Here is a 27,038-nt window from a genome sequence, read left to right as displayed (position 1 = left end):
ATCAAGGTTGGCTCTTCAACAGCTGTGAGCGTTTCATGGGAGGGTATTTAAATTCTCGCCTATAATTCAGCATTCTCAAACTGTACATCAAAATAAAGGAACACTGTTGTGATTGTTAGACTCTTCAAAACAGAGTGTGCACCTTTGACCTGCACATTGTATCTGAACGTGGCTTATGCATCTTGTACACCTTGTTCCTTTCCCTACCATGGAAGTCCTTTCCATGTTGGGAAGTAGGTTAAGTGCTCTCTTGTAAAATGCTTTCTTTAGAAAGCAATCTCTATGTGGGGAAAACAAGCTGCTCCTCTTCTTGTTTCCTAACAATGTCATTCAACTACCCTATAGTATATGAGAAAGATCAAGACTATTCTATATGCCAAGCATCAAGTGGTATTTTGCTTGTCTAGATTATCCTCACTTCCTTATCATTGGCTGACCTGCTCTGATGTCATGGAGACACCACAAACATTCCAATGATTGGGGAAGCAGTAATCCACTGTTGAATCAAGCTTCTGTAGGCCAAGTTAGATATGATGCAGAAGACCTTTGCATTACAATATCCTGAATTTATTTTAAAAGCCAAAGCAGCTATGGGGATCTTCAATACTAATCAAGCCCATGAACTTAAGATCAGAGGGGTTAGCTTTTGCCCTCATACAGCTTTCCCAATAGAGGCCTGACCCTGCTGCCATTGAGCTTGTGGTTTGAAGCATATATGTACAATACTAAAAGAAAAGCAGGGGGGCTGGACTGAAGCTCTCAGATTTTCAGCTATTCTGAAATTGGAAAATTCTACTTCACCTCTAAAGAGTAACCAACGGCCACAACACTTCTCAACTTTGTCACTCTCATCTAGAACAAGTGAGACCATTTCCACACACCTCAAAGCCTGGGAAATTCTCACCCATATCCTGTGGGACAGATGAGGCTTGCAAGTAGAAGACAGGTGGATGGGAATCCTTGTGAATCACACACAAAGTTGTTGCCTCATGCTGCTTTTAATGGCAATCTTCTCAGCATTTGGCAAAGCGAGGAAATTGTCATTGAATTCTACTCAGTATTGATCCAGAGTAGATTCCAATGTATAGTTAGCAGAGTAACAACTTAAACATGTTGCAGGATTCCCAAAAAATAGACCAGAGGGAATTGTATTTCATCCAGCAGAGCTTTACTGCTACTGAAGGCAAATGAGCACAATGGTCACAACTTTAATACATTCAGGATTGGCACTGTCCATAAGAAATCCAATTGCAGCAGACTTAACTTAAACTTAAAATAACTTATAATAAGACTAAATCTTAACACTATATACAGAACACCACACCAGAAGGAAAAGAGATAAAGATAACGTGAAACCCAGGCTCCTTCTGTTCTATTTTTTTAGTCAGCATGACCTTGATCAACAGAGATAAGAGAACCAATTTAAACCAGCTGTATTCAGCTTCTCTGAAGGGATAACCCAAACATCATGAACCTTCTGCTTGTTTCTTTCACACAGAGAAGCTTACAGAACTTTCGTGAATTTATTAGAATAGGAAAGATCTCTACACATCAGATCAATACTTTCTTCACTAAGAAGTGCAAACTGGCAGATATAACTTCCAAATTCAGTCCCACCATAGCAGAGGCACTGTGTAGATCCATGCAACTAGCAATCAGGGCACTAAAGAACCATAACTCAGTAGTAGAACATCTGCTTTGACTGCAAAAGGTTCCAGGTTCTATCCTGCATAGATAGGGCTGGGAAAGACTCCAGGGAGTTTCTGCCAGTCAGTGTAGACAGTACTGAGAAAATGCAATGCACCGATGGGTTGATTCGGGCTGATACAGTAAAAGGCAGCTTCTTGTTTTTGAATTTTTTTGCTTTGCTTTGTTTCATGGATGTTTATGGTCCCTCAGTGACTGTGCTTGCTGCTTCAGAACCTTTTTTCCCTCTCATGTGCTGGATGCAGCTATGTAATTTCTTGAATCACCTGAACATTTCCACTGATGCTGCAAATGAAAACTAGCAGCCAAACAGTGTTGCTGATGGCACAGCTCTCATCCACTTCTACTTGTAGGAAAAATAAGCAAATGGAGAATATTTCTCTCTCGAGCTGCACAGGAAGGTTTGCAATCATGTTGTCCACCCACCATGTCAAGCCTTCTTTCAGAGACTCTTATCACAGAAAAGTGTTTTCTGTGCTTTTTTTTATTTTTTTGCACATTGCTGCTTCACAAGCTGTCTAGACTTTCAGAGCACAATCATGGGAAGCGCAAAAGGTTCATCTACAAAATAGCAGCAGTGATTAAAAGGAGCAAATCTCCTATTGTTTTATGTAAACAAGCTATTTGCCACATTTTTATCCCCACCCTTTCTCCAACCGGAGAACAAACAGGACACCTGAGAACAGAAAAGGCATTTAAAATACACTCAAATAACAGTAATGTCATTAATTAAGCAATTAGAGTGGTTGTTCTTATATAATCCTTGTTTTCAGCAAAATTACAGCTTTGTCGAAAAGTGCAGCAATTACCAAAGGCACAGAGACAAGTATAGATAAATTTACTGATTAAAGTTAGCATAATGCAGGGGTGAGGAAACCACCGTGTCATTTTAGGGGAGCTATGCCCACTCGTCCTACACCTGACAGCATACCTGATATCAGGTGTGGACATGGCTTGAAGGTGTCCTGAACCCCTGGCCCACCCAGCAGCAAGGTACAGTCGTACCTTGGTTGATGAATGCCTTGTGACTCAAACGTTTTGGCTCCCAAACGCCACAAAGTGAGTGTTCCAGTTTGTGAACATTCTTTGGAACCCGAATGTCTGACCTGGCTTCTGAGGCTTCCGATTGGTTGCAGGAGCTTCCTGCAGCTAATCGGAAGTCGTGCCTTGGTTTCCGAAAGTTTCTGTAGTCAAACAGACTTCCAAATGGATTCCGTTCAACTTCTGAGATACGACTGCATGTCAAGTCCAAAGTTCAAAGACCAAGGGTCAATACACACAAGCAAAGTCCAAAGGCCAGGAAACACAGTTCGGAGTTGAACCCAAAACAAAGTCCAGAGGTCCAGGAGCATCCACACCAAGTTCCAACCAATGTACGAAGTTGAGCAGATGCAGCACCTCTGCTCTGCTTCCCTTTTATACCTTGAATGTTGCTTGGCCTTGATGAGGCCAGTGACCCTCACCTGTTCTGAGCCTTCTCCAGCTGAGGAATTACTCGCCTCCTCCCAGAGCTAGCGAGCCCCACCTGGCCAGCTAGGGAGCATACCCACCCACCCCCCACTGCTCCCAAAACCTCTGAGCCTGCCATGTTCATGGAGACAAGGGCCCCTCTGGCTCTGGAGATGGGTTCTGCTGTTCCGGTTTCTGTGCACTGACCCCCTATCCCCTCGTCCTGCCAGTTCATGACCTCTGGAGCTTAAAGCGGGCTTCCAATTGTTCCTCTCCTTGCCCTAAGTGTGCTTCTAACTGCCCATCAGCTGATGGGTAGTAGAAGCAAATGTTAAGTAAGACCTAAGAATATGGTTATAAAGGTAAAGGGTAAAGGGACCCCTGACCATCAGGTCCAGTCACGGACAACTCTGGGGTTGCAGCGCTCATCTCACTTTATTGGCCAAGGGAGCCGGTGTACAGATTCCAGTTCATGTGGCCAGCATGACTAAGTTGCTTCTGGCGAACCGGAGCAGCACACGGAAACGCCGTTTACCTTCCCGCCACCTATTTATCTATTTGCACTTTGACGTGCTTTTGAACTGCTAGGTTGGCAGGAGCAGGGACCGAGCAATGGGAGCTCACTCCATTGCGGGGATTCAAACTGCCAACCTTCTGATTGGCAAGTCCTAGGCTCTGTGGTTTAGACCACAGTGCCACCCGCATCCCGAAGAACATGGCTATAGTCAGTGCCAACAGCGAAATTAAGATCTGGAGATTTCTTAAGAACACCAGCTGTCAGTGGGGAAGTCTCTGATGCAAATATCAGCTGTGATCCCGTTTGTTGGCCTTAGGCAAGCCATTCTTCCTTACCTTCAGCCTGGAGGAATATTGACTCTGGTGGTGATTTGATTTAGACCTGCATCTTAACAAAAAAAAGTCTAGCATAATCAGCTTACTGACATTTTAAGCAAAGAAGTGTGCTGCTTTAAACTTTTGTTCCGGAGGTTCCATGGTAATATAAGAATGTACTGTAGAAAAACCACATGAGATGCAACCCTATCAGCTATCAGATGCAACCCTGCCAACTCCTAGAGGCCGAGGTCCCTTTGCCCGCCCCCCCTAAAATATTTGAGCCCCCCCCCCAAAAGTTGATCATTGCTATTCAAATGCAACGGCAATTATTTATTTATTTTCCCAACACTGATTTGGGATCTGGTTGTGAGAACAGGATGCTGAACCAGTGGCCTGATCCAGCAGGCTCTTCTGATGTTCTTATGTACACACTATTATTTATGCGCTGCCAGATTCTCACTCTCTTGTGCATTTCACACTGGTGTCCTGCCACTATACATGTTGAAATCAATGCAGCAATCCCCCCTGAGAATGATGGGTGTTTGTTGAAGTACCCTTCCTTTCAGGAGGAATTCTGCATATTATGCGGGTGTATTTGACATTGAATTCATGTTAGAGTTTCAGAAGGAAATGAATATCAAATACATAAAATGTATGAAAAATATGTAAAAACTCCTGCTGAGAGTAACAGAATGTTCAGTCTGGTATCTAATCTGCACATGGGAAACATGCAAACGCACACAGACTTCCATATTAGTGAAAAGGACACAAAAAATGTGTGTTAGGACAAATGCTTGCAAAAATGTGTATATTAGGCAAGACTGCCTATAGAAATGTGTGCTTTGGTAGACATGCACACCACAATTTTTGCAAGAGTTCCTTTTTCTGGATATGTCAATCACCAAGGCAGTGGAATGTGCCCACCTGCAGAGTTCATTTTGAAGGGATGCATTTGGGTGAAGTTAATTCTGCTCTCTCTCTCTCTCTCTCTCTCTCTCTCTCTCTCTCTCACACACACACACACACACACACACACCACCATCTTATTCTTGGGGACATAATCTCACATGGTAATGGTGAATCTCACATTCTGTAACACTTGTTTTATGGTTGATTTTATTATGCTGAATTTCTTAATGACCATAAACATATTGTTTAAAACAAACTTGTGCAGAAGTGTGGCAAAATGAATTTAGGATTGGAAAAATGAGAAAACTAACATTGATGGATTTGTACATCCCAAGCCTTCTTCTGAGTAATCATTCAGGAGAGCTCACATCTGCAAGATTCCCTAGATTAATTTATTGCAACATCTCTACTAAACAGCCTATCTCTGTAGACCTTAACAATGTCCCTTTGGATGTGTGGTGGTTAGAATTAGATACAGTATTCCAACCTGGGATAGCTCAGCTGATAGAGCATGAGACTTTTAATCTCAGGCTGGTAGTTTTGAGCCTGGCATTGGGCAAAAGATTCCTGCATTGCACGGTTTTGGACTAAATAACCCTTGTGGTCCCTTCCAACTGTACAATTCTATGATCCTGTGAAGTGTGGCCATAGATTTGTATATTGGCATGATGGTAGTTAATTTTCAATTCCTTTTTCCCAAAGCAATGCTTACAGAACTGGCAAGTCTGGAGTCTCTGATCGTTTCATGTCTGCAGTTCTATTATTTTACAGAGGCATAAGCAAATAAAAATACTTACGAAGGTTTGAACACAAACACACGCTCTTCCCTTATGAGTCTATTGTAGGAGCATTAGTCATACTCAGCATGGGGTTTATGGGGAATGATTTATTTCAATATAGCCTGTTAAACAATGACTGTAGACCACTTATTAACCATGAATGTATTCTCCCAACTTGCATGTATAAGAGAAGAAAACATGAAACTTCCATTTTTAACTTTCATGTCTATTTTGTTTTTAACGCAACTGAGCAGTTATTTTATGCATCAGGACTTTGGTTGCAAAATTTATTTCCAACCGATGTGGGGCAGCTGCCAAAAGTCATTGCCCCCACTAATATTTAGAGAAGCATAATGCAGAACATGATACAGTTAGGTTGCTAATTTCCTCATCCTCACTCCATTTCATTGACAGCAGCCTGCAGAAGAAAGAAGGGCTATTGCTCTGTGGTAGAGCACATTTTGAATGCAGATACTCCCAACCCCATCCTTGGTATCGCCAGTTGAACAATCTGACAGCTTCAGAGGTTATGAGTGCCCACTGGTGCCTGCAATGTAATGTGGTGTTGTGGTGTCAGGTTGATCAGCGTGCCACAGTGGTGCTTCTGAGGCCTAGCAGGGCCTCGGACGTGATTTCTGAGGCCTCGTGGGCCCTCAGAGATCATGCCCAAGGCCTTGCAAGATCTCCAATGCAGTCACACCAGAGCCCGTGCTGTGGGTGCTGAGCACCCACAATTTTTGTGAGTGCCTGGGCCCCCAGGGCCCCCTATAGTTGGTGCCTATGTTCAGAGGTGGCAGTGGTGAGGGGCCACTAAGAGTTGTTAGACTGAATAGTTACAGTAGCACTGAGCTGAATGGAATTGCTCTGTATGACTCACTGCTACATGGTCTCACTCTGCACTTTGCAAAACTTTACCTCTACTGGGGGAGAGAGGAGGGAACCACAAAGGAACATAAGGAGAGCCTGCTGGATCAGGCCAATGGCCCATCTAGGCCAACCAGTTACCCAAGCAAGACAAGTGTGCAACAGCACTGGATTCCCAGGAACTGGTACAGTGGTGCCTCGCAAGACAAATTTAATTCGTTCCGCGAGTCAATTCGTTTTGCGAAAAATTTGCCTTGCGAATCACGGTTTCCCATAGGAATGCATTGAAATTTCTTTTTTTGCCCATAGGAACGCATTAATTGAATTTCAATGCATTCCTATGGGAAACCACGATTCGCAAGACGAATTTTTCGCAAGACGAATTCGTCTTGCAAGTCACCATCAGATCGCAAGATGCATTCGTCCTTTGAAAAATTTGTCTTGCAGGGCATTCGTCTTGCGAGGTACCACTGTATTCAGAGACATACTGTGTCTGACCATGAATGCAGAGCTTAGCCCTCAAGGCTAGTAGCCATTGATAGCTTTGTACTCTGTTAATTAGTCTAACTGCCTCCTGTTGGGCAGAGCCCATCATGGGACCTTGATGACTGACCTGCCTGTACCCATCAATATTCCAGCTTCTGGGTTGTATTTAATAAAACCCCTCACGTCCAAGCCATTGTGATAATTCATCTAGGAGCTGCCAGAGCATAGAGCACTGTGGCTTAGGGAATCTGGAGGAAGTTTGTTTGTCCGTAATCTGAAGCAAACTCACCTGATCCGTACCTTTCAGGTTTCTGTGCAGGTCAGATCCTGTCCTTTTCAGGATCTGGACTTACATTGACTATTACCAGGTTGTCCAAGGGCTACATCCTGAATCTCCCCCACTTTTAGTCATCTGCAAAGCATGGCTCCTGCCACGGAAATGGGGGTGCAAATGCCTGCAGGAATTATGGTATGTGTGGGGAGCTCCTCCCACCACTACCAGTGGGAGATCAAGTTTGCATGTTCAATCCCCATAAAGGACAGCTGCAGATTTCTACATTGCAAGGGGCTGTACTAGACGTTCCTCAGTGAACTCTATGATTCTGGGATCATTCAAACATTCCACTTCCTCTTCAAGCATAAAGTACAAGATTTGGAAGTTTTATCATTTGCTTCTGCTGCACGTTTAACTTTCTTTACTCTTGTTCTCTCGTATGACATGCAATAGATGGAGAGGTTGGGGTTCTTTTTAAATATAAAAAGCCACGATCCCTTTGCAAAGACTGCAGGGAAATGTTTGAATACATCTGTGGGAATGAACAAAAGGTCTCTTCAAATTACACACTTGATGTCAAGTTTCTCCTGAGGGGATGAAGTGAAAAAGGAGGCTGTACTTCTGAAGCTCATTTATTTGAATTTGACCTAATAAAGGGAACCTACTCAGATTCCTGCAGGTTCTAGATAGACATAAGTGGCAGTGAGACAATGCACAGGGCATGTTTTATAGTGCCCCCTCATATCCTGAGTATCTATGTGAATATGCATTCCAGCCAGCCGAGTCCATCACCGGACAGCTGTGGTATCGTAGGCTATATCTTCACTGCAGAGTTAAATTGTTTTAAGAGTACTTCCCTCTTATCAGAGAACTCTGTGGCAGGAGACAAGAGATCTCAAACATACAGTCATACCTCAGTTTAAGTATGCTTCGGTTTGAGTACTTTCAGTTTAAGTACTCCGCGGACCCACGGAACGGATTAATCCACTTTCCATTACTTTCAATGGGAAAGTTCACTTCAGGTTAAGTACAGACTTCCAGAACCAATTACACTCATACTTCGTGTTAAGTATGCTTCATGTTAAGTATGTATCTATAGAAATATTGATCTGCAACTATTCTTTTTTTATATAGAAAAATCTGAGCAATTTAGCATTTTACAAAATGCTACACAGACAGTACCCTTGTTGAAGGTAACCCTTTGGCTAATTTTATTGGGGACAACATGGTCCTGAAGACACTAGCGGCTGGGAGGTTGGCATAGCAAAAAGCGCATTTGCACTGTGCCAGCCTTCTGGATTCTTTGCCCCTCCGCTTTCTGTCCTTGGAAGCAGCAATGGCCCACCTGCAGTGAAGTTAAGTGCAGTAGCTCCTTCTGACCTGGGAGGCCGCTTCTGTTTTTTGGCCTTGCTCAATATTGGATAGGGAATTCTAGGTGGATCCCTATGCAGGGCAAGTGGAGATGGGGCATGAAACTAATGAAACTATTTTGGTGAAGAGGGGAGGAGATTTCCCACCATCTGTTCTACCATTTAAAATTTATTGGGTCTACAGACATATTTGGCACCACAACAGCAGGATGGTGCCAGTCTTGGGACGACAATGCCACATTTGCACTAGAGGAATGGCAGTAGTGTGGGCATGTTAGCATCTTTTCCGGAGGTGAACACAGTTCTGCTCCTGCTGCTGGCAGAGATGGCGGCTTCTAAATGGTAAAAAAGAGAGGGGCAAGAAGGCCCCTTGCCTACCACCACAGCATGACCCCTCTCCCCCATTTTTGTTGGGAGGCAGGATTGTGGCCCCCAAATGGCATTGGAACAGCTGTTCCTACATTCTACACCAGGCATGGGCAAACTCGGCCCTCCAGATGTTTTGGGACTACAACTCCCATTATCCCTGTCCACTGGTCCTTTTAGCTAGGTCCTTTTAGCTACAGCTACAAATGGGATAGCAAATGGAAGGAGGCAGTTTATGTTTCTCCTTCAGCACAACTAGAACAATAAAAAAATGACATTTGGATCTTAATAGATTCGAAAAGTATGTTCAATCAGCGTCTTTTTCTTGTTAGTTGCAGAAAGATGAAAGTGGAGCATTTAATTAAAATGGATTGTGTTTTATTGTATATTGTCCTCACTTGATTTCTAAATAGTTCTGAAATAGTTTTTGTTGTTTCGTGAGTTCAGGGGAGCAGAACTCATTTGTCTAGTGTGTACTTTGATTCTTAGCACTTCCTAAATAGAAAGCATGGCAAAGCCTTTTATTCACAATTGCTGGTAGCACTCGGGTATATTTGTTGATGCCAGCACATTTGTAACTGTTAAGGTGGACTAGAGACTCATTCCAAGTTTAATTCTTCTGCCTTGCTGCATCAACTTCATGCCAAATGTAGAGATCCCCTTAGTTTTTGTATGGCTGTCTCACTCCATTGCAATATACATTGTGCATAGGCTTTGGGGTTACACTCATCTCGCTCTATAGGCCTAGGGAGCCGGCGTTTGTCTGCAGACAGCTTCCGGGTCATGTGGCTAGCATGACTAAGCCGCTTCTGGCGAACCAGAACAGCGCACGGAAACGCCGTTTCCCTTCCCGCTGGAGCGGTACCTATTTATCTACTTGCACTTCGTGCTTTCAAACTGCTAGGTTGGCAGGTAAATCTCTCTAAAACAAAGGCAGCTGACAGTTCAAGCAGCAGTTTAAGTAACACTTTGATGCTCAGTTCTCCCCAACCTCAGAAGAACTAGGAGTTGGTAGAAGCGAAGCACTGGGGATACGAGCAAAGCTGTAGGCCAGACTCTGATGTAATGAAGAGGATGGGATTAGGGAGCATAACCCCACTCTTCCTTTCACACAATGGTAATTCCACATTGGGAAGAAGACCTGAGTAAGGCCAATGCCCCTGATTATTATGCCGCTTGCCCACCCTTCTTTGTGCCCATCTCCTGCTGCTCTTTCTGCATGTGTGAAGGAAATGCCAACAGGAATTCTGACTTTTGTAATTCTTGAGAGAGCATTCTGTCTCTGCAGATCATGCTGTTCTTGCAGAAGCTTAGTCACTCATTCTTTTTTCAAGAGGAGAGGCTACACCATCCTGTTCTGTTTTATCATTTCTCCTTCTTAGCTCCATCATAGACCAAGATGCCTCATACAGAGATATGGGTAAATGCTTTATGTAAACACCCACAAGCATGATATACAATATTGCCCCAACCTTTCCTCCATGGCTTGGAGCCCCATTCACCATGGCCTTCTGGGCTTGGAAAAATGCCTCCCTCACCCATACTTGGACCTGCCCAGAGTGTCGCTATCTGCAAGTTGTGTGTGTCTCATCTGTTTCCACTGGCTATGTCTATTCTTCAACCGCTAGATGCCAAGATGAGAATTTTGGCTCCTTCCTCGATTTTTGTCATCTGAATTTACATCTTCCTTAGTTTTCTCCACCCACTTTCAGTGGGGGGGGCTTATTTGGGTTGCATTTCAGCTGCACAGGCAGCCAAGAAAGTTGTTCAGCTACACATCTTTAATTTGGTTTGTAAACAAATTCGCAGTTCTCTAATGCTTCCCCCCACCCTCTCCCCACCTTGAACATTAGTGTGTTTATTGCAAGCCATTCCTCTTTGTCATTTCCTAATTTCCCATATGTAACGTTGGTAAAAAGGACAGAAAAGAAAAATGATCCCATTTGGGTAGAAGACAAAAGCTGGCAAACTCTATCACTGGAGTTGCTGTGCTTTTTCAAGTACCTTGCTGCATCTCTGGGTTCATGCAATCTTCCCTGGAGTAATTCGAAACAATGCCCACGTTGCTGAGAATTCATAGCTTAAAGAATTCATTGCATGGTGTACAAAGGGGTGAACGGTCAAGGATTCTCCCCAGCCAAAGGAGTGCACATGGCAGATAGTCAACTCTTTAATGTCAAAGACAACACTTACAGTTGTTTCTATAGCTCTGCATACCTACGCTCACTCACTGGTGGAGGAAGAGGGGGAGTGCACCAGCCCTGGCACCATGATCCCAGTGGGGTGCCACCGCAGCTGTCCCCCCAGCGCTGGGTGCCACACCCCTCAGGCAGTGAGTCACACCCCCATGGGCAGTGTGCCATGCCCCTGGGACATGCGCCATGCCCCCCAGGACACGCCAACCACGCCCCCACCTGTTCTCCTCCCCCAGTGCCGGAGCATGAAGCTCTTCCACTGCACCCACTAAGCATATACTCCCAGGTTTGCATACCATGAAGCAGTTGCAGCAACAGGGGACCACTCCTCCACCACCTTTTTATGAAACTTCCCCCGATGGGCTGCATGCATGTAGCTGGAGACTATGCCTGCATGGAAACTTCCTTTGCTCATCCCTTTTCAATCCCCTCCTGGTTGTGGGTGACAGTGCGGAAGCACCTAGTCTTTCACTTACCTGACCTGCCTCTTTCTTCTCTTCTCTTCTCCTGACCCATCCTGTGCTCCACCCTCCAGTTCTAAAGCTTCCGCTGCCTCCGACTCTTGTCTCCTGTCTGGTACAGTTCCCCACGAATCACTGACCCCCTCTCCCGAGTCAGACTCCAGCCCCGCTTCCAGCTCACACTTGCCAGCATCCTGCTGGTCACATGAACTTGCTGTTGCTTTTATTTTTATTCCCCGTGCTTCTTATGGTCTAAAGCACGGGTGGGGGTTTCTTTTTAGCCAAATAGCCCCATTCAGTCATGCCCAACCTCCCAGGGACTATATACCAGGGGTGCGGTGGGGGTGGGAGGCTAAAAGTTGGTAAGGCAATAGATGTGACTCTTACCTTTGTAAAACCATGCTCCATCTAGGCAAGCAAGAGCTTGTTGTTGTTGTTTAGTCATTTAGTCATGTCCGACTCTTTGTGACCCCATGGACCAGAGCACGCCAGGCACTCCTGTCTTCCACTGCCTCCCGCAGTTTGGTCAGACTCATGTTCATAGCTTCGAGAACACTGTCCAACCATCTCGTCCTCTGTCGTCCCCTTCTCCTTGCGCCCTCAATCTTTCCCAGCAACAGGGTCTTTTCCAGGGAGTCTTCTCTTCTCAAGAGGTGGCCAAAGTATTGGAGCCTCAGCTTCAGGATCTCTCCTTCAAGTGAGCACTCAGGGCTGATTTCCTTAAGAATGGATAGGTTTGATCTTCTTGCAATCCATGGGACTCTCAAGAGTCTCCTCCAGCACCATAATTCAAAAGCATCAATTCTTCTTTGGCGATCAGCCTTCTTTATGGTCCAGCTCTCACTTCCATACATAACTACTGGGAAAACCATAGCTTTAACTATACGGACCTTTGTCGGCAAGGTGATGTCTCTGCTTTTTAAGATGCTGTCTAAGTTTGTCATTGCTCCCCCCCCCCCCCAAGAAGCAGGCTTCTTTTAATTTCTTGAGCTTGTTATTACAGCCAAATGGTGCATTCTTGCAAGGCAAAAGCACTTGAGGGCAGGGGCAGAGCAAGGCTGGTGAAGGGCAGAAAGTGTAGCCTGGGGCGAGTTCTAAGGGCCAGATAATGTTGCCTGGAGGGCCACATATGGCCCCTGAACCCGTGGATCCATTGTCACCCTAATACATTAAGTATGACCAGTTTAATTGCCTACGACGTAGTAGCCCTGGTCGTCACACCTAAGTCCTTTATAAACCACCTGCTTGCCCCCGCCCCACAGCGCAAAAGATTATGATTAAGTCTCTCTCCCTACCACCGCCACTAATGATAATAAAAGTAGGAAAAATAGAACTGTGTTTCCCCATTTCCACATTAAATGTACATTAGCAGAAATGCTAGATACATCATAACGCCCCACCATAAGGCCGAACATTTCTTGGTCTAGTGCAGGGATAGCATTTAGGGGCCGGACAGGCTGGTACAAAGTCATAACACAGTCCCCCCCCCCTCCCACAGTTGCCACAGCCTCATCCCATCCTATCCAAATAATCTCACAAGGCACGAGGAAGTTTCTGAAATTAGATCACAGCAAAAAATTAAAAATCCACCCAGCGCACCAGGGACTTTGGTTTATTTTGGTTTAACGTAGCATCCAGTCCAGCTTCTTCAAAGCTTGTTGACTATTTGTAGCTTGGGGTTGGTCCTAATACAGTCCTTGTTACGTTACATACATACATACATATACATATACATATACATATACACACACACACACACACACACACACACACACACACACACACACACACACACACATATATATATATATATATATATATATATATATATATATATTCTGATGGATCAATGCAGCTGTTAACATTTTATCAACAGACCAATTCATTTTAAAGCTTCGTTTCCCCCCAGGTCCTTTTCATTGCAAAATCATCACCCCAAAGTCGATTTCCCTCACAAATTCATACTTGGCAGATGAAATAACCAGAAGCCTTAAGTGTACCACTTCTCCTGCACCTGGAAACATGGGGCTGAGTGGTTTTTGACTAGACCTGTCCTTTCTAGGCATGGGTCCAAGCGGTTTTGCCTTTGCTTCACTGTTTTCCCCTGGAAAACCTGCTCTTTAGCATTAAATTGGAGCAAATGGCAATCAATCGAGAATCAAATTGCCATTCCAATTCAGTCCTAAAGGTCAGAATTCCCCAGGGGAATGTGGCAGGCCAAATGGAGGTGTGGAAAAGCCCTAACACACACACACATCACCACCATAATTTTTCTTTGGGTCAGGTCTCCCACACCTGCAAGTTACCGCATTTTTCTGTGTATAAGACGTGTATAAGATTTTTGCTTTTTTAAAAAAAGGCAAAATTTGGGTGTCGTCTTATACACGGATAGTGAAGGCAGAGGGTGATTAATGTGTGATTAACATGTGATTAATGGCAGCAGCAAGCAGGAGATTGGCAGCGGTGATTGGGCGGGTGATTGGTGGCTGCGGCAAGGCCTGCTAGTGACTGGCTGTGGCAAGTGGACAGGTGGGCTGTTGGTGGCGGCGAGTGGGCAGAAAATTAGCAGCTGCACTGAGATGTGCAATCAGCAGCGGCTATGGCAAGGGATCGGCAGTGGCAGGCAGGTGGGTGAGGGATTGGCAGAAGTGACCTCCCCCACCCTACCCCCCCCAAAAAAATCTAAACAATTAAATTTATTAATTTTGGGATAAAAAATAGGGGGTGTCTTATACATGGGGGCGTCTTATACATGGAGAAATATGGTTACAGTGGTACCTCTACTTATGAATTTAATGCGTTCCGAACGCACATTTGTAAGTCGAAAAAATGTGCAAGTCGAATCCCATAGGAATGCATTGGGGAAAAAAAATCTGTAAGTTGGAGCAACCCTATCTAAAAATTCGCAAGTAGAAAAAATCCTATCTGAACCGCATCCAAGATGGCGGACGGAGCTCCATTCGTAAGTAGAAACATTCGTAAGTAGAGTTATTCGTAAGTAGAGGTACCACTGTACTTAGAAAGGGCCATTCATGCAATTGCTATTTGTATGAATGATGTCCTGTCTAGTTTGACCCTCACTAAGATGTCTGCTCTCATCATAATGAGGTTTCCACTTATGGAAAAACAATACTTTTCATGAATACAAGCCTTGATGGTTTGGTGTTTGTTTATATGTATGTATGTATATAAGGCTCTACTAATTCGTTTAAGGGCTTTCCCCTCCTGATTGATTAGTCATCTTACTCCATGCTTCCGATTGAGAATTATTAACTGAACTTAGAAATTCAGCAAGCTCGGCAAATCTAAACAGCAGGCAGATTAGAAATGGATGCTTAACCTCCTGAGGCTCTAAGGGATGGGAATGGGCTGGAGAGTGATTGCCTGTCTGGCTTCAGTGACTGCAAGGGGAATAGAGTATTTTGCCAGTTCAATATTGTCAATGGATCGTTCATACATATAAGGAGAAAGAAAATGGGTTGGCTTCCTGCAGTCATGTTTTCCTCTATGTGTTCTTTGTGATTGTGCTATTTGTATGCTACTTCCCAGCAATTGCTTTAAAAAATACAACAGCAACAAATTTATACAACAAGTAGGGTTGCCATGTGCGCTCTTTTTCTAGGAGATGTCGTCTTTTTCAGGGGTAAAATTTGGGACAAATTGCATTTATTTCCCTTGAATGACTCTGTCATAACATCCTCTTTTTTGCTCTTCAGAATTTGGCAACCCAATCCTGAGTAGCAAATGCGACACCCTCCAGATGTTTAAGACTCCAATTTCCATCAGTCCTGATCACTGGCCATGCTTGTGCCTAATGGGAGTTGTAGTACACAATTTGTAGACCATGTTTGGTGCCTCAGTATGTAGAAAGCCCAGGTTCTTGCACTGGATATTTTTCCTCTCCCAACTCCTCAAGCTTATTATAGTCTATACTGTATTCATCTGATCACAATGAAGATCAGTTCCCCCAGATATTGATCATTTGCTAGATATTTGCAACCAGCAACAATGATTGGCCATATCTCATGGATGCTTTAGTTGAGATTGCTGCATTGCAGGGGGTTAAATTATTCACCCTTGGGGTCACTTCCAACTCTACAATGCTATGTGTCAATCTCTTTCCCTATCCACTCACAACATGTGTTGAAGGGGTGTGAAAGGATCTCACTTCTTTTCCACAATTTACTCACCTTCATTATCATGTTTTTTTTTAAAAAAAATGTGATTAGAATGTATGCAAAGTCATCAATATATGTTATGAACTTATAGGGAAGAAGAGACGTCAACAATATAGATGGATCACTGCTAGTCTTCTGCAGTAAAAATAGCAATGGACCCCATGGGAACTCAAGGTTTATCCCTTTTATTTTGTCAAAAACTTGGATAAGAACGTGTCCATTTCGCCAGAACGCAAAAACTAGGGGCCATCTAAATCTGCCCTCCTGTAATCTAGGCCCCTGAAATGTCTGTACGTGGAAAATCCTGCAGATTTCATGAATCAGGTCACAGTGTTTTAAAAAACTAAAATAAAATAGTCCCTTTCCTTTGGAAAATTGATAAAGAAACTCAATAATCCTCAAGTGTTCTTTTTGCTGTGAGATGGTTTCTTAGGAAAGCTCTGGGCTGCGAAAAGAAAATTAAAGTTCATCAGCCAAGCTCTTAACCTTTAAACATGATAATTGACTTTTGGTACTCTCATACTGTAGTTATTATATCATTATGAATTATTTGTGTACCTAATACAGAGCTAGAAAATAACACTGCAGTAGTAAAAGGATCAAATTTTTAAAAGTTTCATTTTGCTGAAGTAATTTCCCCACACCTTTATACTGAGCCCCAAGGGTAGGAAATCTCTGGAAGATTTTTATTAAAGAAAGAGAAAAGAAACTTCACCTCTGATTGCTCCCTAAATTAGGTGCCAAATAGATGATACATTCATCACATAGTCATCTCTTGCAGGCTTATTTCTCATTTAGAAATGGCAGCCTTGGGAGTGAGGCGATCATAACCCCCTCCTTCACAGTTGCTATTTCGAAGAAGAGGAGGAAGAGGAGGAGAGGAGGAGGAGGAGGAGGAGGAGGAGGAGGAGGAGGAGGAAGAAGAAGAAGAAGAAGAAGAAGAAGAAGAAGAAGAAGAAGAAGAAGAAGAAGAAGAAGAAGAAGAGACTCCTGGAAGATACATCCATTCATGGCTTCACAGATGCCAACTGGGTTTCCTCCAGATGTTTTGAACTACAACTCCCATCATTCCCTGCCAGAACGTGCTAACTGGAGCTGATATGGACATCAAACCAGTTTGGGGTGATAGTCAATATATTGCACATCCCATTTTAGGAGTGCTCTATGCTGCATTGGCTTCCATTGAGGTAACATGGGACATTAATTTAAGAATACCATGGGGAAGTAAAGAAGATTCTGTGAATTGCAAGCCACAAGGCAGGACCTTATATATTCACTCACACTGAAATCTTAACATAAATTCGAATGCAGCTTCACAATATCCCAAGTCAACTGTGAGGCACATCCAATTTTCATTAAATTATGAACACAACCTGCCAGTTCAGGCCAATGGCCCTTTCAGTCTAGCATCCTCTCCCCACAATTGCTGACCAGAAGCTTATGGGAAACCTGAAAGCTGGACTTGAGCACAAGAGCGCTCTCCCCTCGAGTCACCAAGCAGGATCTGAGCACAAGGGCACTTTCCCGTCCGGTGGTTTCCAGTAACTGGCATGCAGAAGCATTACTATAGCCATTATGGTGAGTAGCCATTGATAGCCTTTTCCATGAATCAGTTACCCATGGAAAACCTGTGAGCAGGACATGGGTGCAACAGCACTCTGCTCACCTGTGATTCCTGGAACTGGTATTCAGAGACATACTGTGCCTCACCTTCTCCATTAATTTGTCTAATCCTCTATTAAAGCCATCCAAGTTGGTGGGCATTACTGCCTCCTATAGGAGTGAGTTCCATAGTTTATGTATGCACGGCATGACGAAGGACTTTCTTTTATCTGCCCAGAATTTCCTGCTTCATTGGATGACCATGAGTTCTAGTGTTACAAGACATGGAGAAAAGCTTTTTATTTATTCACATTCTCCATGTCATAACTCATTTATAAACCAGGGGTGAATGGTGCTGCTTGGTTGCCTGGGGCGGCACCCCCTGGGGGTGGGGCGATGCTCCGCAGCATGCGTGCATCATGACGCATGTATCGTGATGTCACGGCGCACGCGCCAGGACAAACCATGCATGTCCGCACATGCGCAGTCCGTCCGGGTTGGCGCTGCTCTGAAGCAGAGTGCGCTATGGAGTAGTTTGCCTCTGCCGCCACCCGGCAACCCGCTCTGCTTCTTCCTGCTCAGGCGGAGGAGGTGAGGGGCGGGCCAGGGGCTGGGGGCGCTGCCCCCACATGCTGCCCCCGCCAGACTGGAGCTAGGGGCGGCCCGCCCCTACGCCCCTCCCTTGCTGCGTGCCTGTTATAAACTGGTATAAATTGATAAGAACTTGGTCCAGCAAACATTAATATGCACCCCTGATTAATCCACTAGATGAAGTAAACAAATAATTTAAAAATCTGCATTTCAAATAGGTCTTCTCTCTCTCTCTCTCTCTCTCTCTCTCTCTCTCTCTCTCTCTCTCTCTCTCTCTCTCTCTCTCTTAAACTTCTTTTTATTTTGGGTTCACCCAGTTCACTGCGTTGAGTAGGGCTGAAAACTCATTTCACAGCCCGTGGAAGGCAGTAGGCAAAAGTGTTCCTCAATCAAATTTCTGGTAAAGACAGGAGAGACTGCCTTGCTTCTCATAAGGTGTCACTGAATAGATCAAAACTGATTTGCCGAACACTGCTGCATTTCAAAAGACCATTTGAGAAAGCAATAACATGTAAATAATCACATAAGATGGACAGGGGCCATTCAGCTTGCATACTGAAAGGGTGTTCGCAGAGTGAAGGCATATTGGAATTTCTTAGTTGAAAAGAGATGGGGAAATGAAGGCTTCTTCTTATTTAACTGTACACTTTCCTTTTACCATGCCCAAATCACACATAGCAAAGGCACTTCAGATCCAAGTATAACAGAACAGAAGGTGGAAACTGCTTTGTGAACCCTTCCCTGTTATTTCTGTGTAACTGAGAAATGACATGGGATATTCAGGACATGTGTGCAGAAGGTTGTTGTTGTTTTTGTTACATCTTTATGCTACCTGCTACCTCAGGTCACCTCCAGGCTGTCAGTATTTTGCAGGAGGGATTCAAGCACACTCCGAAAATTCAAATTTGTACAATTAAACTGAATTAAAATGCTCTATTGGCCCAGTGCAATATATCTTTGTTTTTTTAAAGAGTGAATTGACTTTTTGCTGTTAGGGAAGTGACAGGAAAAAAACCACTGAAAATAGTAGAATCATTGAATCATGGAGTTGGAAGAGACCACAAGGGCCATCCAGTCCAACCCCCTGCCAAGCAGGAAAAACAAATGATTAGTAGGATAAACAAATGATTACCAGGAAGATATATAACTGCTGTGCAAGCAAATCAAGATGAATCCAGGAAGAATGTTCACTGATGTCTAACTTCCCCATGAGGAAATCAGAATGAATATATAATAAAGACTGAACATAATCTAATGTCCATATAAGCTTTGTTTAAGCAAAGCAAATCAATAAACAGGTCATGTGTAGGAGCCCTTAGCAATAAAAACCAGAACAATATACCGTATTGGCCCAAATATAAGCCACACCTGCAAATAAGCCGCACCTTTAAAATTTTGCAGCTTGGGGGAGGCTGGGGAGCCACGGACGGGACAGGAGTCGTTGCCCCGCGCTTCTGGGCTGTTCCCTGGGGGGGGGGAGCCACACCACTTTGCTGGCGGCGCAAAGTTGCGGATATAAGCCGCACTTTAACTTTTCACAATTGGAATTTGGGGGAAAGTGTGTGGCTTATATTCGGGCCAATACATTGTTACTTTGCATGTTACTTTGGATGTTAGCATTATTATGCATTTATCTTCATATAAAGACGAAGCAATGTGCAAGGTTTTGATCCACTTACTTTCCATCATAGTATCCCTCATTTTAGGGAATCGATAACTGTTGGTCATCCATCTTTTCTAACTAGTGCTCATCGTATCCAAAGCAAGGACTGGCTAGCTATTGTGCACTCCTCTGCTTTAACTAGTCCTCTCTCTCTCTCTCTCTCTCTCTCTCTCTCTCTCTCTCTCTCTCTCCTTTTCAACAGCTTTTAGATCTGCTTCTTTACTTGGCACACTTATTCACAACTGTGAATATTCAATTTTTGGTTCAGAAGACAGAAAGGTTTGCTGCATTTCTGGTTTATTTACAAAAAACAAAAGACAAAACCCTATCCAGTAGGTCTCAACCCCCAAAATGGGTGTACTTATTGGAGGATGTGCATTTGAACCTTCACCAAAACAATCTGTAGCAACTGTCATGAAAAGCAAATCCTCTGAAATTCTGTTCCCCGTGATCTTTTAAATCCACATGGAAATCAATTCCGTGTAAATTGTTAGAACTACACGTGATGTATATAGAATTGTGCCTTGAGCTTTTCATTCCTTTTCACCACTGCACTGCAGGTTGGCTACAAATACAATAGGCTTGTGTGGAAGCAATATGGTTGCATAACCAGGAGGCTTCTTTCAGTGTGCTAAGAAGTTTCTGCTCCTTCAAACAGATTTTGGGCAGGATCTTTGTTGTGCTGGAAATGTGGGAATTGATTTCCATTAGCAGAAAAAGCATGCCTAGGAACTTAGAAAACTTTCTTGTACCGGGACAGACTATTCGTCCTTGTACCTATGGGATTGTCTATCTGATGCTGTTGGGATTACAACTCCCATCAGTCCTGACCATTGACCATGATCGCGGGGGCTGATGGAAGTTGAAGTCGAATGCCATGATCTAGTTTGATACTGGACATCAGTTCTCCAAGCAGAGACAGGTCTTTTCCATTGCTAGCTACCTTACTCTTTTAATCGGAGACACCAATGACTAAACCTGGGGCTTTCTCCAAAGAAAGCATGTGCTCTGTCACTGAGCTATGATTCCTTCTCAAATGACCCATTTCAGTCTGAATGAGAACTCAAGACATGTTCTTGGTGATGCCCAAAGTGGCTGCATGTATTTTATTCTGAACTCTCTCTCTTTTCCTAATTAAGTGCAGTCAGACTGCCCCCAAATTTCTGCTCCATTCAAGAAATGTGGATTAAGAAATAACCTTGCTTAGTAGAAAATATTTGTGTTGAGCATTATAGAACAGAGATTTGGAGAGTCCCATCTACACTGTGAACACTAGCCTGCTTGTGTTATTAATTGATTCTCTTTGAGAAATGGGAAAATGGTAAGATGGCTTATTACTCCATTCCCCCCCCCCCCTAGAATCACGAAGCAAATGAGCATTCCATTCCAAATCCATGGCTGATACTCCGATGGAGATTAAATTCTAAACATGGTGCCAGAAGATCTGCATTTGCTACTAATTCCTAGGGAGTGGTGTTGAAAGCATCACCTTGATGCGAGCTCTATTTTGGCATTGCAGAGCCTTAATCCTCAAGAGAAATCAGCTTTCCCAACTTGGCAGGCAGAACTGGCATGTGGCATGGCCTTTGTTTCTTCTTGGCACTGGCTAGCAGAAAGGCAGCAATAGAGAAATGGAAGCATTTGTATTAAGAGAAAGGTGCATGCAAAACCAAGAAGATGCTGAAATAAATTTGTTGTAGTAGAAAGTCTGGCCATTGCCATGTAATTTTCAAAGTTCCAATGCTCATTGGTGGAATCAAGCTCTAAACAAATTCTCAGAAGAGACATTGAAGTCCTATGGAACTGTGGTTAGGAGATTCACAATTACTTTCATGTTTGGCTTGAAAATCATTTTGGAACCCTTGAGTCCAGAACTGCCTTAAATCTAGAGTACATCAGTTGACACTTAGAATATTAGCCATGTGAAGCTCTGGATTCCTGCCCCCACTCCCATTTTTGGAAGATAGTATTTTAATTTCCAATTTTGAAGAGTGCTGTTATTCTGCATTCAATCTCTTTAACTCCCATTGACTCCACCATCCACACACAGACACCTACATACATACCACACATAACATGTGTGTTAAACACTCTTTGAGTGTATAGTGTGCATGTGACCAAAAAGTGTTATTGCTTCTAGCCCACATCATGACCTGTTGGCACTCTAATACATTTGTCTTAGTTTTACATGTTTCAGAAGTTATATATTTCACTACTTCCTAAACCTTCTAGCTTTTAGGGCACACTTCATTGCAATCCTAAGAGTTCTACCCTCAGAATATACCTGTAGGCAGGGAGAGGGTACCTATGGACTTCATCCAACGTCACTGGTCATGCTAGTTGGGACTGATGGGAGTTGGAATCCAACAACATCTGGAGGGCCTTCAATCAAGCAATATCCATCTCCATTTTAAAGATAGGGAAGTGGCTCTGTGAGATAGGGACCCCTAAAAAACTCAGTGAGTGAGAGGCCAACCTAAGCCAGAAAGTGTATGAGCCCAAATGCTCTATCCAGTGTACTAAGTTGTTTGCTTTAAGCAAGACTTTTACTACAGAAAGTGTTGTCCTGTAATCCTGGCCCAGATTCAGTAAAGTAATGAAGTATGTGTCTTTAGTCTTGTAGTTAAGCACCAAATTAAGTGCTCCAATGAATTTGATCCTGTACTACTGACATTTATTACGGTAAGTTTAATTGGAAGGCTTGCAACACACAGATTTTTCTCTTCCCACCCACCTTGATTTTAGATAAAAACCGGTTTTATTTTCTTTCATGAAAAACAGAATGTCACCTTAGTTTTCAAAAACAATCCTCCGTCTTCATTTCAGCCTCTGACCTCCAGTGATGGCTGGTGCCCGTTTGGAGTAGTAGGGCAAAAACCAGAGAGACCACCTGTAAGCAGAGCCAGAGCCAATGTAGGCCGAACCAAATAATTCTAGCTTTGCCCTCATCCTCATCACTGCTCAGCCCTACAATGCCATCACTGACACTAAGGGAGGAGGTTGCCAGCCAGGGTTGCTTGCAAGTGAGGAGGTAGGCAGGTGAGGGCTGGCTGATGGAAGATGGAGCTTAGTGGCGGAAACTTTGTGGCTCTGTCTCTTTCCCTCCCCTTTTAGATGTGACAGTCGTGTTGACATGTCACATCCTCACGGCAGCCATTTTGTGTTATGCTATTTTGGGACTGGCCCCCATAGCACTTTCTTAACATTACAAATGCACCAATTGGCTGGGAAAGTTTGCCGACCCCTGGTTTATTCAAATGGTTCACCCAGACTTTTGCTATCCAGTGATGTTTGTTGGAGGAGGTCTGGAAAATGAGTAAGGATGTGGGTGAACAGGTATGGGGAAATGCAATTCCCCCCCCCAACCGCAGTCTGGAGAGATTATCATCCCAACGAGTGTCAAATGTGGCCTTTGAGGGCTCCATCAGCCAATGCTGAAATGTGCTTATTTCACCGGGAAACATCCTTGGCCAGAAATGATTGTTGAAGCAGGAATGCGTATGCCTGCCTGGGAATGCACCAGGGCTTATCATGACTCCTCATTTCACTTTTATGGAAATATTCCCAGCTGCAGCATTGCCAAGTCTCATGTGGGCTGGCATTAAAAAAATATATAGATTTCAAACACCCTGAAAGGGATCTTATTGCAGCATCTGTAGTTGGTTTTATTAAAAGCAGTTTAAATTCCCATCCCCGAAGCTGTTTGGAATTATAGAGATGGGCTGCAGAAATTTACATTTTAATTGAGGCAGAAGACAAAATAGGGCACAGCGCAGCATTCACACATTACAAGGGAGAATAAATAAGATATGTATCAGCTGGGGGAGAAGAAAATTCTGGCCGTTTTTCACCGCCTCCTGTGTTTTATTTTCAAAACGAGAAGCCTGGGTCTTTGTGGCTGTTTCCCTCATCAGCTCCTCACAGCCAGGGAGCACCTGTGTTTTCCTGAGCAGGTTATTTTATTAAAATCTGGCATAAAATCTGGCGGCTATGTTGTATTTTGTTGTTGTTGCCCTCATCAAGATGCAACTGGAGAGAGTGAGAAAATATCTCATCATGCAAAGTGCTTTCCACATGGCAGTACATCACGGCTAGGGGAATTGTGGCCAGCCAGACAACTCCCATTAGTCCCAGCCAGCATAGCCAAAGATCAGGGATGATGGGAGTTGGAGTCTAACAGCATTTGGACAGCCACAGGTTCCCCAGGCCTGCGCTACATAGATTCCCACTCTGCCATGCTCCTCAGCAATGGAATCCAAACCTATTAAACAAAGATCGTCTTTGAGTCCTGCAGAGGAATGCACATGGCTCTGAGAATGTTCTTAAATGTAAGTGATACTTGGACTGCCACCATGCACTGCAAGTGTGTGTGTGTGTTTGTTTTAAACAGAGGAAGAGATGGCACAGCTACTCACAAGAATCCATAGAATCATAGAATCATTGAATTGGAAGAGATCACAAGGGCCATCCAGTCCAACCCCCTGCCAAGCAGGAAACACCATCAAAGCATTCTTGGCATATGCCTGTCAAGCCTCTGCTTAAAGACCTCCAAAGAAGGAGACTCCACCACACTCCTTGGTAGCAAATTCCACTGCCGAACAGCTTCTTCCTAATGTTTAGGTGGAATCTTCTTTCTTGCAGTTTGAATCCATTGCTCCGTGTCCGCTTCTCCGTGTCCCTGTCTCTGTTGGAATTTCTGGCTACCTAAGGAGATGAGTCTCCTCTTTTCTCATGATACCAGACTCACCTCCTCTTCCTCCAATGGGGAAATGGCCACTACAGTCCCTAATGGCATCCTCTCTTCATGCAGACAAGGAAGATGCAATCTCTGGGATGCCCACATCCTCAGTAGTTTTGGGCAGGTCTGGAAGTAGTGGTGGGGAGTCATCAGAAGGGTTCTGTTTCATTGTCTCATTCCCCCTTCCTTCCCTTCAGAGTCCTCTTCTTCAAAGGCCTCCTACTCCATAATGAGAGTATTATGAAAGGGAGGTGAATTCAGTGCACTTTCTAGGACTTGCCATAATAATTCATCAGATGGTTTCCATGTCTTCCTTTTAAACCAAAGTTTGCCACCATCTGAAGAGATGGCAGTCAACAGCTCAGCTGCTGCTTCTGTCATACAGAGTGTTGAGAAGGGCAGATCCTGAAGGGCAGATCCTGAAGAAGAGATGAGGCTCTGTCTTCATAGAATCACAGAACTGGAATTGGAAGGGATTCTGAGAGCCATTAAGTCCAACCCTCTGCAATGCAGGTACAACAAGACAGAAGTACAAGACCCCTTATGAATCATACACAGCGGCTCCGTTTCACATTGAGTACACTGGCAATCTTTCCACCATATGGCAAAGTGGGGAAATAACTCCCAGGTTCAGTCCCACTGCATCGGAGGCAACCCACCTGTGCAGAACTTTCAGTCCAGGGGGGAAAGCCATTGCTGAATTCTGGAACATTTGATTTGCATGCAGAAGGTCCCGGGTTCAATCCCCACCATCTCCTTGCAGGAGAGAACCCAGTCTCAAACCCTGGAGACTTACTTCCAGTCTGTGCAGGCTAGATGCACCTATGGCCTGATTCAATATAATGTTGCATCCTTTGTTCCTATGCCTAAGTGGGAACAAAACTACATCAAGTCATAGTTCAGAGGTATAGTTGATAATAAATAAGATGGGTGCCCCAGATGGATGAATACAGCCATTGCTGCTTGTCAGACATTCTTTGCATGTAATTGCTCACCTCTCCTTGACATCCAGTACTCTTGACCTCCTACTCTCCTGACAAGTTGTTTGCTGAGCAACTGAATAGCAGAAGTTAGTGAGTGGTCTTGTGCTGGGGGGGGGAGAGAGAGAGAGAGAGAGAGAGAGAGAGAGAGAGAGAGAGAGAGAGAGAGAGAGAAGACAAATAATTGAATTGACTTGGAGACAGTGATTTGACCCTCGAGTTTGAAGAGGCTGCTTTTTTTGGCAGAAGCATGAAGCTTTTAGATGTGTTGGGTGATGTGTTGGACTTTGTTACCATTGAAGCTGGCATCCGTACGCAGCCTTCCAATACGTGCATGGGAACTGCAAGTACTTATTAAGTATCTGTAGCCCAGTGAGAGATAAATGAACAGAACTAGGTTGGTTTGGAAGCTGGCAGAGAACTGACATGTGTGTGTCCTCCATATGGCTTCTCTGGTTTTATCTGGCTGCATGACAAACACGTGCTTCATTTGGGATAGCATCTCTATCCTTGGAGAATTTGAGAAGCAATCCAGCTCCACAATTTCTCTTATTCTGAATGTTTTTATCTCTGCACTGGAAGTGTGTGTGTGTGTGTGTGTGTGTGTGTGTAAATAAAAATAAATCTCACAAAACAATCATTGTCCACATATTCATCTGGAAGGGATTAAGTCACTGCAATGATAAAATAAAATCATTTTCTTCCTTTAATCCCCCTCTGAGTTCTGACCTTTGTCATCTTTTGATCCCAGCAACTCAACCAATCCAGAGTTTAATTTTTATTTTTTAATTGACTGGCAACTGGTGTTGGTATAGTTAACAGGAAGCACATCCCAGAGACAGTGTTAGCCAGAAGCATGGTCAGACTTTGGAGCTATCCTGGAGGTAGGGTTGAAATCTGTGGGCTTTTGGTCTAGTTCCCTCTGTGGTGATAAATATGTGCCTGAACTGTACTACTTCAAATTTTGGTTATTGGTCATATGGTGGAATACTCCTCCATACAGAAAGCTGAAATAAAAATCCCAAGGTGCCAGGAAGAAGAATATAACACCCTGCTTACAAGTTGGCACTGCCCAGCCAAGTTCAATGAGTTGCTACTGATATATGAGGCCGCCTTCCTCCTCCTCCTCCTCCTCCTCCTCCTCCTCCTCCTCCTCCTCCTCCTCCTCCTCCTCCTCCTTTGGCTATCACTCATAGCCAAGTAAGATTGTCTTCCATAAACACGGTGTTTGGGTTTGGGATGGGTTTTTGGAAGACGCCTGTGTGTGAATTTGTTTTATGTGTGTAGATCACTGCACGCTGAACAACGCACAGTTTTCGCAGTAAGGCTCTATTTTGATGGCATGAGTCAGGCATCCCCAAACTTCGGCCCTCCAGATGTTTTGGACTACAATTCCCATCATCCCTGACCACTGGTCCTCTTAGCTAGGGATCATGGGAGTTGTAGGCCAAAACATCTGGAGGGCCGCAGATGTTTGGGGATGCCTGGCATGAGTAATCACGACGTCTGGTAGATTCTTATCTGCTGCAGCTTCATCCGCCTTCACAGCCGTGGTAACATACTGCTTGTTATCTTCCGCCTGTTCTGCCATT

At 44.0% G+C, this 27,038-nt stretch overlaps 1 protein-coding gene and 1 long non-coding RNA gene across 2 annotated transcripts in view; one reads left to right on the top strand and one right to left on the bottom strand.

Annotated features, from left to right (window-relative positions):
* The window catches only part of DCC (DCC netrin 1 receptor), a 904,619-nt gene that overhangs the window by 479,816 nt on the left and 397,765 nt on the right, over positions 1-27,038 (top strand). The window lies entirely within an intron of this gene.
* Positions 23,126-27,038, bottom strand: part of LOC118077202 (uncharacterized) — a 37,097-nt gene continuing 33,184 nt past the window's right edge. Inside the window, exon 3 of the long non-coding RNA XR_004691615.2 lies at positions 23,126-25,522. This is a non-coding gene — a long non-coding RNA (uncharacterized LOC118077202). The remainder of the gene's footprint in view (positions 25,523-27,038) is intronic.

Source organism: Zootoca vivipara, chromosome 11, assembly GCF_963506605.1.
Source record: "Zootoca vivipara chromosome 11, rZooViv1.1, whole genome shotgun sequence".
NCBI classification, from domain to species: Eukaryota; Metazoa; Chordata; class Lepidosauria; order Squamata; family Lacertidae; genus Zootoca; species Zootoca vivipara.
The sequence above is the reverse complement of the archived record's forward strand: the minus strand, read 5'-3'. Positions and strand labels throughout refer to the sequence as shown.